The sequence below is a fragment of the Vidua chalybeata genome, chromosome 13 (genome assembly GCF_026979565.1).
Source record: "Vidua chalybeata isolate OUT-0048 chromosome 13, bVidCha1 merged haplotype, whole genome shotgun sequence".
Lineage (NCBI taxonomy): Eukaryota > Metazoa > Chordata > Aves > Passeriformes > Viduidae > Vidua > Vidua chalybeata.
The window spans coordinates 1,539,122-1,551,839 of record NC_071542.1 but is presented as its reverse complement, the minus strand read 5'-3'; the positions used below and the strand labels follow the sequence as shown (position 1 = coordinate 1,551,839).

Below are 12,718 nucleotides of genomic sequence, written 5' to 3'. Positions count from 1 at the left end.
TTTGCAATGAAGGGGCTTTCGGGCAGAGATGGCTTTGAGAAGGGGACAGCTGTGGCCGCACAGCCCGGGAGGAGCCGCGCCCGAGGCCCCGGCGGCGCTGCAGTTCCCGGCACGGCCGCAGGGGGCGCCGCTGGCTCCCGGCCGGGCAGGGCGGGCGCGGCTCCCCGCCGGCAGGGGGCGCTGTGCCGCGGGCTCGGCCGCGGCTCCCTCACGCCGCGATGGCGGCGGCCGCGCGGCCGGGACGGGGCGGCGGGAGCGGCGGGCAGCGAGCGGGAGGCAGCAGGGACCGGGCGGCTGTGCCAGGAGCCGCGGGGCGTCCCCCAGGCAGGGGCCGTGCGGCCGCAGCGTAGCAAAAACGCGGAGCAGCGACAGAGGAGCGGCGCGGCCCGGCTCCGGAACGCGGCCGGGAGAGCTCCCCTGGAGGGGGAAAGGGCCCGGGGTTCCGGGGTTTCCCCTGAGGCACCCGAGCAGATGGCCAAGGGTCCTTCTTCGCTGAGGGTGTTGGTAGGACTCCAGTGCAACAGCCGCTTCCACAAGCACGGCTTCGCTGCCGGTGGGAGAAGGCGGCAGGAGACGGAGCCTCGCAGCGCTGCCGAGCTGTCCCCACAGTGAGCACAGCGGCTTCTCCTCGGACGGAGGAGAGCACGAGAGCGAGGAGCTGCACCCAATCCACCTCCCCCGGGCAAATCTCGCAGCTTCTCTGCCCCTCCAAGAGAAACTCCTCAGATAAGAGAGTAGCCAGCCGCACCCTCCCCGTGGCAACTTCTTTTGTCTCTCTTAAGTACTGGTCGTTACGGTTTCTTAGCGACAGCTGGGACGAAATTCCATGAGAGACAGAAGCACAAGGAAAAATCCTAAACCCCAACAACAAGCGCTATGCAGTAGTGTTTCTGCTGTGGGTCTCTTTTCCTGCCACGTCGGGAGCAAGGCTGGCGAGTGGTGTGCAGCCAGGAGTCAGGGGTGTGAATAACCAGCAGATTCCTGGGAGGAGAGCTGTGTACCTGATCCTGCAGATGCTGTGGGACGTCTGTTTGCAGTGATGCAGGCTGAGGTCGGTGATGGTAAAGATACTCCGGTGCCTGTGTAAGAGTGTGGCATGGCGGAAAGAGATTACACTGGTGCTAAGTGCCGTGGATTTAATTTCCTCGCAATAGCACTTTGATATTACAAGGCGCTCCAGAAAAATCAGAGAGGGCCTGGAGCGAAATGCAGCCGAGTCAATTGAAGTTAACTTCCCTGGGCACGGGGCCAGGCCCCTCTTTAAAGGCTATTTTTCCAGAAAGGCTGCAAAAATGTATTTTGAGTTGCTTTTGATTCAGCTGGCTTGAGCCTGCTTGAGATGAACTGTGTGCAGGAAGAACCCTGAAAGCCTGGGCTTGAAGGAGGGGGTGCAAACTGAGAGAAGCTGGCCTTATATCCCCCCTGGATCCCTTGAAGGAGCCCCATGAGCACTATAGGGGCCCTGTAAGGGCTCCCAGCCCTGCTCTCTTCCAGCATCACTGAGGAAGGCTGGAGGGAGGTGGGGGATGCCTTGCAGCCCACAGGGCATGGAGAAGGGTTTGCCTGTCAGGCAAGGCAAAGCTCCCTCTGTGCCCAGTGCTGTCCGAGGGCAAGATGGATGGAACACCTCTGTGTTCCTGCTCTGTCAAGAGACACCCCTGGCTGGAAGGGAGGCACCAGGAGAGCTGAGATTTAGGGACAGAGAGTCCGGACAGATGTGCTGCAGGTCGGGGCTGAGCTGAATTCGTCCTCAGGTTGCTTGGGGGCTTTGATGCTCCATGTCCTTGGGGGCCTGAGGAGACAAACCATACTCTAGCTTGACGTGCAGTTTCTCTTTCTTAAGGCTGTGCTTCCCACGCCATGGCGTGGAGCAGGAGGGGTTTCCACAGCTTTTCTTCTCCCCCTCCTCGCTTCCCCACATCTGCTGCTGCCGCTCCCAATGGCTGCTGCCTCTCTAATTGCATTCTAGCCAATGGGGGGAAAGAAAAGACTGCTTTGGCTTCAAATAACGACGCCCTAACCCAGCTCATTAGCCACCTGACTGGCTCCCCAACCTCCTGTGACACTCCGGTATTTGTCACGCTGTTTTAGCACCGCTAACGAGCACAACAGCCGAGGCTGTGGCCGGCGGCTGCCCCAGCACTGGACCTGGGCTCTGGCAATAAGCTTGTGTCCCGAACCCCAGGGGGATGCTCTGCCTCTGCCGTGTTCATCCTTCTCTTTGCCGTCATCCTTTTTATCCACAGGCGCTTCTTCTGGCCTACTTGCATTCAGTTCATTTTCTTTTTGTTAAATAAAACCTGACTCTAGGCCTTATTTGGCAAATAGAGCTGGGAGAAGCTGGGCTTGCTCTTTCTTCTCCTGACAAGCCTTTCAGGATGGAGGAGATGAGATGGAAAGAAAGGCAGATGAATAGGATGCAAAAGCAGTGAAGAAAAATAAACAGGAGATAAAGGGGGTGTGGGAGAGAGAGAAAAATGAGGCAGATCTGTAGCTGGGATGGGAAGCAGAGGGAAGGCAAGAGGGAACCTGCTAAACCCCAACCAGCCTGGCCCCTGTGCATGAAGCGAGGGACCAGGGGGTCCCTCACACTGGTATAATATATCCCTCCCCAGCTCCTCCTGGCCATGCTCACCTGGGGAATTTTGGGAAGGGGACCTGCTGTGGTAGAGAAATGTCCATGTTTCCATCCAGGAGCTGCCCTCCCCTCTCCTCCAGTATCCCCTAACAATTTCCCCCTGAGGTGCAAGGCCGTTCATGGAAGCAGATGAGCACTTTAGCCTGACTCTGTCTCCAGCTGTCAAATGCTGTAAATATCTGGGAGGTGGTTAAAGCTGGGAAAACACAGAGATGCTTTAAACACAGCCCAGAGCCAACCCCACTGCTGGTAGGGCTCATAAATATCCCCTCTGTGTTCCTGCTCTGTCAGGAGGCAGCAATGACAGGGAACAAAAGCCAAAGCCATTGTGGGGTGGCTTCAGCATTTCTGATGCCTCCTTACCCCTTCCAGGGCAGGTTGAATAGCAATGAGGAGTAAAGCTCAGTTAGCTGGGGGGAGATGGTGGCACGGGGGTGTCCTCTGGGCATGAGATTGTGAGGGTGGGAGCCAGTACAAGCGGCTCAGCGTGGAAGTCATTGTTTTTCCTATTATTTCCCCATTTTCAGCTGGCTGAGTAACACTGAACATCTGCCTTAAGGCAAGTCACCTGGCCCAGCTCTTGAAACCACCAGCTTCATTGGCAGCAAATGAAGTCCTTGGCTGAAGAGAGAAATCGAGGACTTAAAACTGTCTGTGCAGGAAACAGGTGAGGGTGAATGCTGTTAAACAGGGCATGAGACAGGAAACAGGTATTTGCCAGCACAGAGCAAACCCTGGGCATCGCTGGGGAAGCCAGGGAAATGTGTCTCCTTTATCAACAGGCCACATCACCCCATCAGCCCTACAAGCACAGAACCCGCAGGGCAGCAGGACCCACTCTCAGGAAAGGTGGAAGCCTCATCTAGAGGCAGCACTGGCTACATTGCTCTGCCCCAGTTGTGATTTTATAATAAGCTGAATTCTCAGTTGGACCCAGCAGAAAATCAATAGTGGGACTTGAGAAAGCAGTCAAAATCCATGGAGCTAAATTGGCCACCCCGCAGGCAGCCGGGCCTTCTCGGGCATTGTGATGTGCAGCCACACTGAAAGGGGAAAAAATAGGACAATTTCAAAAATCCTTTGAAATAATTGCCTAAGATTATTGAATTCTCTTGAAATACCAGGCCAAGATGCAGAAGTGCTTTTTAAAAAGTTGGCAGTGGTAGCTGGAGGAGCAAGGGAAGCCACCTTCCTGCTGCCAAAGGCATCTGGGGACAGTTGAGGTGGGTTTTTGCCTTTCCCAATTAGATCCAAAGAGTGCCTGCCACTCCACCTGTGGAGCCTTATCTGCAGAGCAGCACATCGGCTTTAGCAGAAAGCCTCTCTTTCTCCAAAGTCTCTTTAATTCCATCCTTTTAGATCTGCCTTTTCAAGCGCAGCCCCAGCGCCTTCCATCTGCCCTTACAATAGAGACGGTGTCCTGAATCATTTTATTTTTGGCAGCTCTGCCTTCCGCTCCTCGTTGGCAGGGGAGCAGGGAGCAGATATCCCCCTCACCGCAGCCTCTGAGGACGCTGTTGGATTTGGGGATGGCTATTTTGGTCCTCAGCTCCTCTCCCAGCGGTGGATGCAGGACAGACGGACGCTGTTGGGCAGCATCCCGAGGCTGTGTGAGCCTGTCCGTGAATTTCTCACAGCACGTGGCTCTTGCTGGTGACTCTAGGGACACCTGGCTCTGCCATGTGCATATCCCACCCCCACATCCACCCCGTGGGTAGCCCAGAGCTGGGCTGGCCTTTGAACATTCCCTGCTTGGGGCTGGGGAAGGCATGAGAATCCTCGACCAGAGTTCTCCATGCCTGTCAACCTCTTCCAAACTATAGGAAAAAAGACAGGGCAGGAAAGTGAGGAAAAACATAAAGAAACAATTTTCCTCTGACATTTTTCTTTTCTTTTTCAATGTGAGCCCTTACAGGAGAAGGTCTTTAAAATTAATAATGTTCTTTCTTTTTCTTTTTCTATTCCCCAGACTCCTGGTTTAAATTAATGAGATGTCAAATACTATTAAGTTCCAATGATGTGTTTGTGATAACGAAGGGACTGATTTTCAGCCAGTTTACAACTCTGATCCATTCTCTCACCCCCTTCTCTTGGCTCTGATTAAAACTCCCTTTATTGGATTTGCTCTTTCATGGGCTCCCTCTGATTTCTAACCTTTGTGGTCCAAGGCTGGGGAAAGCCTTTTCATTGAGCAGATTTGAAGGCTTTTTAGCATTCTGGTATTTTCTTGCCATGTCTGCTCTGGTGGATACTCCCAGGGATGTCACTTGGGGTGCTGCAGGGCACATCAGGACTGGACTCTGGCACTGGCATGTGGCTTTCAAGGCAGCAGGGATGCCAAGCAGGGTTTTCCCTTACGGTGACTTTACCAGGACATGGTGAAAAGGAAAAAAAAAAAAAAAAAACAAACCTCTGATGGCCACAAGCTGCCTTGGGGAAGGCCAGACAGGGATCTCCAGACACCCAAGTGCCTGAACAGCCTCTCTAGGAATTGAGGCAGTCCTTGCTTCACTTGCTTCCCTGCCAAGGTCATATGGCAAGGCTTGTACAGCTGATAGCATGTCTGGAGGGATGAATTAGGGAAGGACAAATGGATGGACTAACAGCTAGATGGGCCCATCCTTTAATGGATGGCCAACAAGGTGACAAGGTGCTCTTGCTGAGGGCTTCATTAGTCACCTGTCTGGCTGTGCTCCCTGGCAAACTGGAAGAGCTTAAAGAGTTAATCTGTAATTTAGGACTCAGCACCAAAGATACAGTCGTTGGGAGAGAAGAAAGCCCTGTCGAAGGCTTTGGGAAATAATTTGCCTTGGCACTTTCTTATAAGAGTGAATTGATTTTTGCTGGGCTGTGTCAGGCTGAATTATGAATGGGGGAAAGTAGGACTGGTGCTCCTGGAGCTGAAGGTGTGATAATTAGAGGCACGTTCAGAGGGGGCTTAGGGGCTGCCTCCTTCTAGGACTTCCCGTGTGAATCCAGGACTCAAAAGCCCTCAGAGTCCTTGGAGAGATGGGTTTGCTTCTGCCTGGACACAGAGGCGGGCCCCCAGACTAGACCAGGAGAAGCCTTTTCTGGGTCATCTGGGACCATCTCCTTGCCCTGTCCAGGCAGTAGAGCAGCAGATCCTTCTTGCTGGAAGGTGAAACAAAGCATCATCCTCATCCTGGGAGGAGATGGGAGTGTGCAAGGGGTGATCCTGTCACCCTGCCCTCAGTCCTGCCCTGCCCACTGCAGTGCTGCTGGGAAAGAGCTATGCCCTCAAGCCCTGTTCCTGCCCTTAAAAACCCTGGTGCTGTGTCACTGCCTGCATCCACCTCCATCAGTCAGTGCTGAGCCTGCTGCCCCCCAAGTGCATTATTGTGACCTGCTCAGATGCTGCTTTCCAAGGCAAAGGCGTACAGTTCCTGCAGGCTGCTGGGAATTGTAGTGCAGTAAAGCCAGCAGGCAGGAGTGAGTGGGGAGAAAGCCAGGCTGCCAGCTGGCTGATGGCCTGGCCCCTGCTGCTCCCCTTGGCAGAGCCAGCACCAGACCTTGCCCCTGGCCCACAGAGACCCCAGGAAACCTGCATCTGCCTCCAGCACCAGCCACCTCTCCAGAGCTCTGAGCATCCTGCCATGCAGCTTGGCTTTTGTTTGCCAGCTCAAGAGGAGTCACTGGGAAGAGAATGAGGTCTGGGCTTTTTCTTTTTTCCCCTTGCCCTTTTATTTATTCTCCTCTATTAAGAACCAGCTCCAGCTCATCAGTAAGACCTGGGAACAGCAATTCCTGAATAAGAGAGACGCTGTAGAAAAGCCTAGCCTGATCACAGCCACTTCCCAAACAAAGGCGCTCAGACTATTCACTTCCTTCCCTGCCCCGTTTCCCAGAAAATCCACCCCAAAGAACAGCTTGTTCAATAAGCCGTCTGCTCCGTAATCAGACTAACCCCGTAATAAGCACCGAGCTCATCCAGCTCAGCACAGCATCCCCCGGTTCCTGGGAGGATGGAAATGCCCTGCTCCCCAGGGAAACAGGCAGGCACCGAGAGGAGGCGGCTCTGGGAGGGGAAAAGGGGGGGGGACCTATCTCTGTTGCCTCCCGGAGCCATGGTTTAGCCTTCCCCAGGTAATTGTGCATGGAAATGGATTCCCATTTCTCTGCTCAATTGTCCTGTTTGCTGTCACAGCCGAACGTTTTGCATGTGCAATTACCCGTCCCCGCACATCTCTGTGGGCACGCTCAGGTGTCGCCTGCCAGCCTCGGGCGGCCGCTGCGCAGCCACATCGTGCTGCGTTTGGGCTCTGATAGCAGTCAAGCAGAAGCCATTTTCCATATGAAGCTGCAGGACCTATGGGATAAATAAATGGGCTGGAAAACCAGGCTGTATAATGAGTTAATTTAAAACCTGCCTTCCCTTCTTGTATATTAATTTACTTGGCATTATGTTTAATCTTTCACTTACTGGGTTGCATTGGTTTCTTTGTCTCCTTCCCCCTCCGGCAAATCTCTGGGATGCTCTGCCTTTGGCTGGAGCAGAAGGAAGCTAAGCCAGGGCTGGAGAGTGTGGACCAGACATGGGCCAAGAGGAGCTGCTGTGTCCCACGGAAGCTCAGATTGCCACCTTGAAGGCTTTTGTTCTTGTGGATACCCAGCAGGTGTGGATGAATTCCCTGCAGTGGAGGGGAGACCACTGCTGGGTATCCCTGGTGTCATTCCCAGGGTGCTAATTCCTTTAACCAACCGGGAGGGTGGCGCAGGGAGTTAATCAACTGTAATAAGGACAATTGGAGCTGACAAGGCAGAAGGAAGTGGAAGCAGTGGAAGTGGAGGACTAGGTGGAGGAGCTGAAATTTGGCTGGGAATGATCCTGCCCAAGCATCCTGCTCCCATCCTCCAGCAGCCACAAAGCCTCGGGTGTGAATGGATGGCACTTCACATGAGCATCTCTCTGAAGGGCATGGGAGGCCAGCGTAATGAATAAAAGGCTGCTGCAGCCAGGGGAAGCAGGGAAGAGCTGACAGCAGCAGCTCTGTGGTGAGGATGAACAGGTGAATGCTGGTCTGGGGCTTTGTGTCACTGTAATGAGGCTGTGATGCTGCCCTCTGCCCATGGCTGGTCTGGGTCCCCACCGAATCGCTCACTGGTCCGGTCAAAGAGAAACTTGAGGGTGGATATTGCAGGCAGGGAGAAGTGGGGAGGGGGGGAGCAGCAAGGCAGGGCTTGTAAGGGCTCACCAGCAACCCAGTGATGCTGCAGCAGTGAGTGCCAGAAAGTGTGGCAGGTATCAGGACACCTCAGTGGGAGTATCCCCAGCCATTCCTATCACCTGTGTCTGCTGGGGATCGGCTTAAACTGTCTTTTAGTAGGACTGACCGACCATCTGAAATAAACAGAGACTATTGTGGAACCTGTTTAAGATAGGCTGACCAGAGACACTGTCCCTGAGGCCATGCCAGAGAGAGGAAGACTGATGCAGGCCCTGGGGCTGCATCCAGCCCAGGGAGCACAGGGTCACAGGCAGAAGGTTTGATCTATGCCCGCTGCCTCTTCCATGCTAGGGGAGCATGGGGAGCATCACAGCAGCTGCTGCTGGGAACATCCCCTTCCCTCCCCTCTTGATAACGAACGTAGGTGAAACTTGCTGTGCCATGACTTTAATCAGCAAAGAAAACTGCAAAGCCTTTTTTTTTTTTTCCTTTCCCCACCTGCTGAATTCAGCAGCGAATGCGAATTAGGCGGCGTTTGGGCTTGGCTGCGCGCCCGCTTCCCGTGCTAATGCAGGGAGCCAGACTCTCCCGCACTCCGAGCCTCCCAGGCTAATCCGGGGCGTGCCTGGATCAGCCTCCGGCATTTCACACTGTGTGCGTAACCCCCGGAGCTTAAAGGCTGCTCGCTGCCCGCTCAGCCTGTGCGGTGCCGGGGAGTGGGACTGGCCCTTGGTGGTGGCTGGGCAGGGTGCTCCAGCAAGACCATGCCTCACCAACCTCAGGAGCCTAGTGCAGCTCTGGGGAGTGTGTGGTTGCATTATCCCATGGCCGGTGTGCTCAGCAGCCACAGGCTGCCTAACCCAGGAAAGGAGGCAGACGTCAGCATCCTGGAGCTCTGCATGTGTGCGGGGTACCAGAGCTGTAGCCCCAGGCTCACACCTATGGGTCCACGAGCGTGGCAGGAGTAATTTGTGGCTCCATTAGCACTGGGAGTCAGCATAGCAGCCCTGCAGTGTGTCCATTTGATAAGAAGCAAGTTCCACTGAATAATGAGCAGTAATTGGATTTCAGGGTTAACCAGCTTGCAGCAAAAATAGAAAAGAACAGAAAGCCATTGGATATTTCTGTTCTGGCTCATCAGACACTGGAAGTTTATCTCTGCTGAGAATAGCACAGGAGAGGTAAAGTTATTAGTGACCATCAGAGCATGGTGATACCATCTCTCTCTTGCGTTTAGTGGGACGAGTCTGCGCGTCCTCTGTGAGTTTCACTTAAGGCTATGGAAGTTTATAACCCCCTGTGGGAGAGCTCCACCTGTGCACCAAGGCAGTGTGGCAGAGAGGGGAGAAACCAGCTCTTCTCAGTGTGCAGGAACACCTGGCCTTTCTGCTGCCAGCCTGAGGCAGAAGACACCGTCTCCTGCCAGTGTCACCTCATCGAGGTGACAGTCTGGTGGGGGGAAGGCCAGCAGATGTGCAGCACCACCATGCCTGGAGCTGCGGTTGCCTGCTTTGGGGTGGCACCAGGGCGGGCACTGGTGGCTGTGCCAAGCCCTGGGAGGTGCACGCAGCCATGGTGGCTCATCTTCCAGCGAGATGAATTCATGTTGGGAGCGGTGCAGAGAAGGGCGATTAGCATGGGGTGGAATGGGGAGCCTGTCTTGTAAGATGAAGCTGAAAACACTTGGCTTGTTTAGCCCAGCAAAGAAAGGCAAAACAGGAATATGATTACTCTCCATAAATATATCAGGCCAGTAAACACCAGGTACAGAAAGGAACCATTTAAGCTAAAAGATGGTTGTGGCACAAGAACAAATAAGCTTAAACTGGCTAATGTAGGCTGGAAATTAGGAGACAGTTTTTAACCATGGGAAGCAGAGGAGGAAAAATACCTCATTGTTTTTCCAAATGGAGCTGGACCACCATGTGAAGGGAGCAGAGAGCCAGCTGCCTGCAACTGTAGGGATCTGGAGGGGGGAGCCAGCAGGGTCCTGCTGTGCCAGGCTCCTTCCAGGGTGGCTGGGTGTATGGTGCACAGCCAGCAACTTCAGAGGTCCCAGTTTTCCAAGGCAGGGAGCACTGGTTCTGCAGGCAGGCCCTGCTGACACCAGTCTCCTTCTCTTCAGGGGCTGGCAGGCGCCTGGCACTTGGGACAACCCCCCAGAGTGCTCAGGGTGGAAGGGGTAATGAACCAGAGGCAGCAAGCGGTGTCTACCAGCTTGGAAGATGCCACAGGAGCAAAGCCTCCACTGATCAGAGCAGGGCAGCTCAGAGCACCTGGATTAGGGATGGAAATCTGCTGCCATCACTGCTTGGTCTGGATTTTCTCTGGGAATGGCATACACCTGAGCCACCAACTCCAGATTTTACTTCCTGCATGAAATTATTCTCAATTCTTTGTATATTCTAGGGCCTGCCTAAAGGATGAGTGAAGAATCTGCTGATGAGGACTCTAATCAGTTTTGAGAGCAGGTAATTTCTCAGCTAGAGATCATCTCCAAACAGGAAATCAGATTCAGGAGATATCTGCTTTATGCAGCACATCATGGTGGACTCAAGCAAAGCTTGTGGTAATAAGCAGAGCTGGAATAAGATCATTATTAACATTATGCATTAATTATTTTACAATCCTCCTACCAGGTGCGCTTTCCTATCTCACTCATCTCTAGTATTAATGGAACAGGAATAATTCTAGACCCAATCCTGGCATCTGGGCAGGTTTTTTGGATGATATTTCTCCTTTCTGAAACTGGAGGAAAGATGTTCCCTGCCTTCATTGTGCGTTTAGAGTTTGGCAGCATGCCTGGGATCGTAGTAAGACACAAAAGCATCTGAAGGAAGTGGCCACTGGATGGAGCCTTAAAGGTCATAACAATTGCCGGCTCTGGTACAGATGGTGCTCGCTGATGAAAAACACCAAGCGGGAAAGCAGCGAGCAGCAGGGCTGTGGGATGCTGCAGAGCCCAAATCCACCGCCCTGATCCCAGCTCTAGACACCTGAGCCAGCTGCCAGCTCGGCTGCCTGCTCCTGCCCCCAGGTCCTGCCCTCACTGTGGCGGCTGTAGATTGCTGGGGCAGGGATGCACTCACATCCCGGAATGCTCTAAAACACCTTGCTTCATTCCGGCAAGACAAATAGAGATAAGTGACTCTGTGAAGAGAATTCCAGTTTTGATTAAAACCCACAGACCTGCAAGCATCGGCTCCCGCTTGAATAAGGATGAGGATAATATTGGCAGGAGAAAATGAAAACATCTGATGATATCTGAAGCAGAGGTGTGGCAGGGTGTCAGCTTTGGGAAAGGGGTTCACAGCTTTCTCCTGGACGGGGTCTGGTGTGCCGAGTCCTTGGCGGCTCCACTCCCTGCAGCCCTGGGAAGGGGTAAGGCAAACTCAGCCAGTGGGATAAGAATTTTCTGGGTGAGTGGACGAACGTGCTCACTAGAACGGGCTCTGCAGGGTGGACGGGGGCCATCTCTGGGTCCAGCTGTTGGGACTCATCCTCACGGCACACCCAGTGATGGAGAGCTCCATGGGGTTCGGTGCATTTTGGAGGGGACGTCAAGCAGCGCTCCCTCTATGCAGGCGCTCTCCCTTTAAAGCAATCCCGGGGCCGGGAGCGGGGAGGAGGCGGGGGCGGGCGGGGGGCGCGGCGCCTCGGTTCGGCGGCGGCTGCTGCGGGAGGTGGCCGGCGCCGCGGCGGCGAGCGGAGCCCGGCAGTAGCCGCCAGCCCCGGGGTATGCGGGTGAGCGGGAGAGGAACGCGGAGGAAGGCGGAGAGCGGCGGGGAGCGGGGCGAGGGAGCCCGGCCGAGCCCTCCCGAGCGGCGGAGGATGCGCCGAGCCCCGGGGAGTCGAGCCCAGCTGCAGCGCGGCGCGTCCCGCCCGGCCGCCGCCCCAGCCCGCGCAGGTAACGGCGGCGGAGGCGATCGGGGGCATAGGAATGGGGTTTTGTGGGGGGAGAACATCCATCCCCCCGGCGGCGGGGGGGGGACACCCATAGTCCCTGGGGACCTGCGGCTCTGCAGCGCATCACTCGGCAAGTGGGACTCGATCCCCTCGCAGCGGGGCTGAGATGAGGGAAGGGTCCCCCCGCGGAGTGAAGGGCTCTCCCGGCGCGAAGAGCTCTGTGGGGCAGGCAGAGACAGGGTCGCCGTGCTGTGGCCCCCTCAATGCCCCGAGGGGCTGGAGGCCCAGCTCGGAGCGACGGCAGATGCTCAGTGCCAACCTCAAAACCACCCCGATCGAAGCTCGGCTTTGAGGTTGGATGCATCCAGCAACCTCAGGCAGCTGGCGCGGGAGATAGGCAGAGTGTGGTGTGAGGTGACAGGTTCCCATCTTGCCGCCTGCTCCCCAAAACCAGCCAACTTTGGGCTGATGTTGTGGGGCACCTGGCCCCCAGTGGTGCTGGTGGGGGCAGTGGGAGCCAGTCCTTGCTCGGACTAAAGCTAGAGGAGATGCCAAGGGTGCCTGGAACATTACAGCTGGGTCCCTAAGGACTGCTTGCTCCATGATGGATGATACCCCAGGTTTAGCAACAACAGGGGTTCGATTTGATCCCAGCCAGGCACTTTGTTTCCAGCTTTCTGTTCATCAAAGGATCTGCCCGGCTAGGGGAGCTGTTTGCGTGCTTCTGACATCTTGCTCCTCTGCTAAATTAGGGCAAATTGCCAAGCTGGCCCCCTGCTCCCTTGCCCATGTCTCTATTGAGAAACTTGAGTCTCATCTCGTGTTCCTCGACTTGTACAGGAGCAACCCACCACAACAGCGACTCGAGGGCCCCGGGGCTCTCCTTTTATCTGCTGCGCTGCCAATGGAGGAGAGAGAGGTTTAATTATCCTCAAGTGTCAGTTCAAGATAGATCTGCTGGGACACAGCTCTTGGCAGGTGCAAAATA

General features: G+C 55.0%; 1 long non-coding RNA gene across 1 annotated transcript; it reads left to right on the top strand.

The window, feature by feature from the left end:
- The first annotated feature begins 238 nt into the window (after positions 1-238).
- Positions 239-6,368, top strand: LOC128794467 (uncharacterized). Its single transcript, XR_008433122.1, has 3 exons — positions 239-1,051; positions 3,166-3,305; positions 6,155-6,368. It is a non-coding gene; the product is annotated as an uncharacterized LOC128794467 (long non-coding RNA).
- The last annotated feature ends 6,350 nt before the right edge of the window (positions 6,369-12,718 follow it).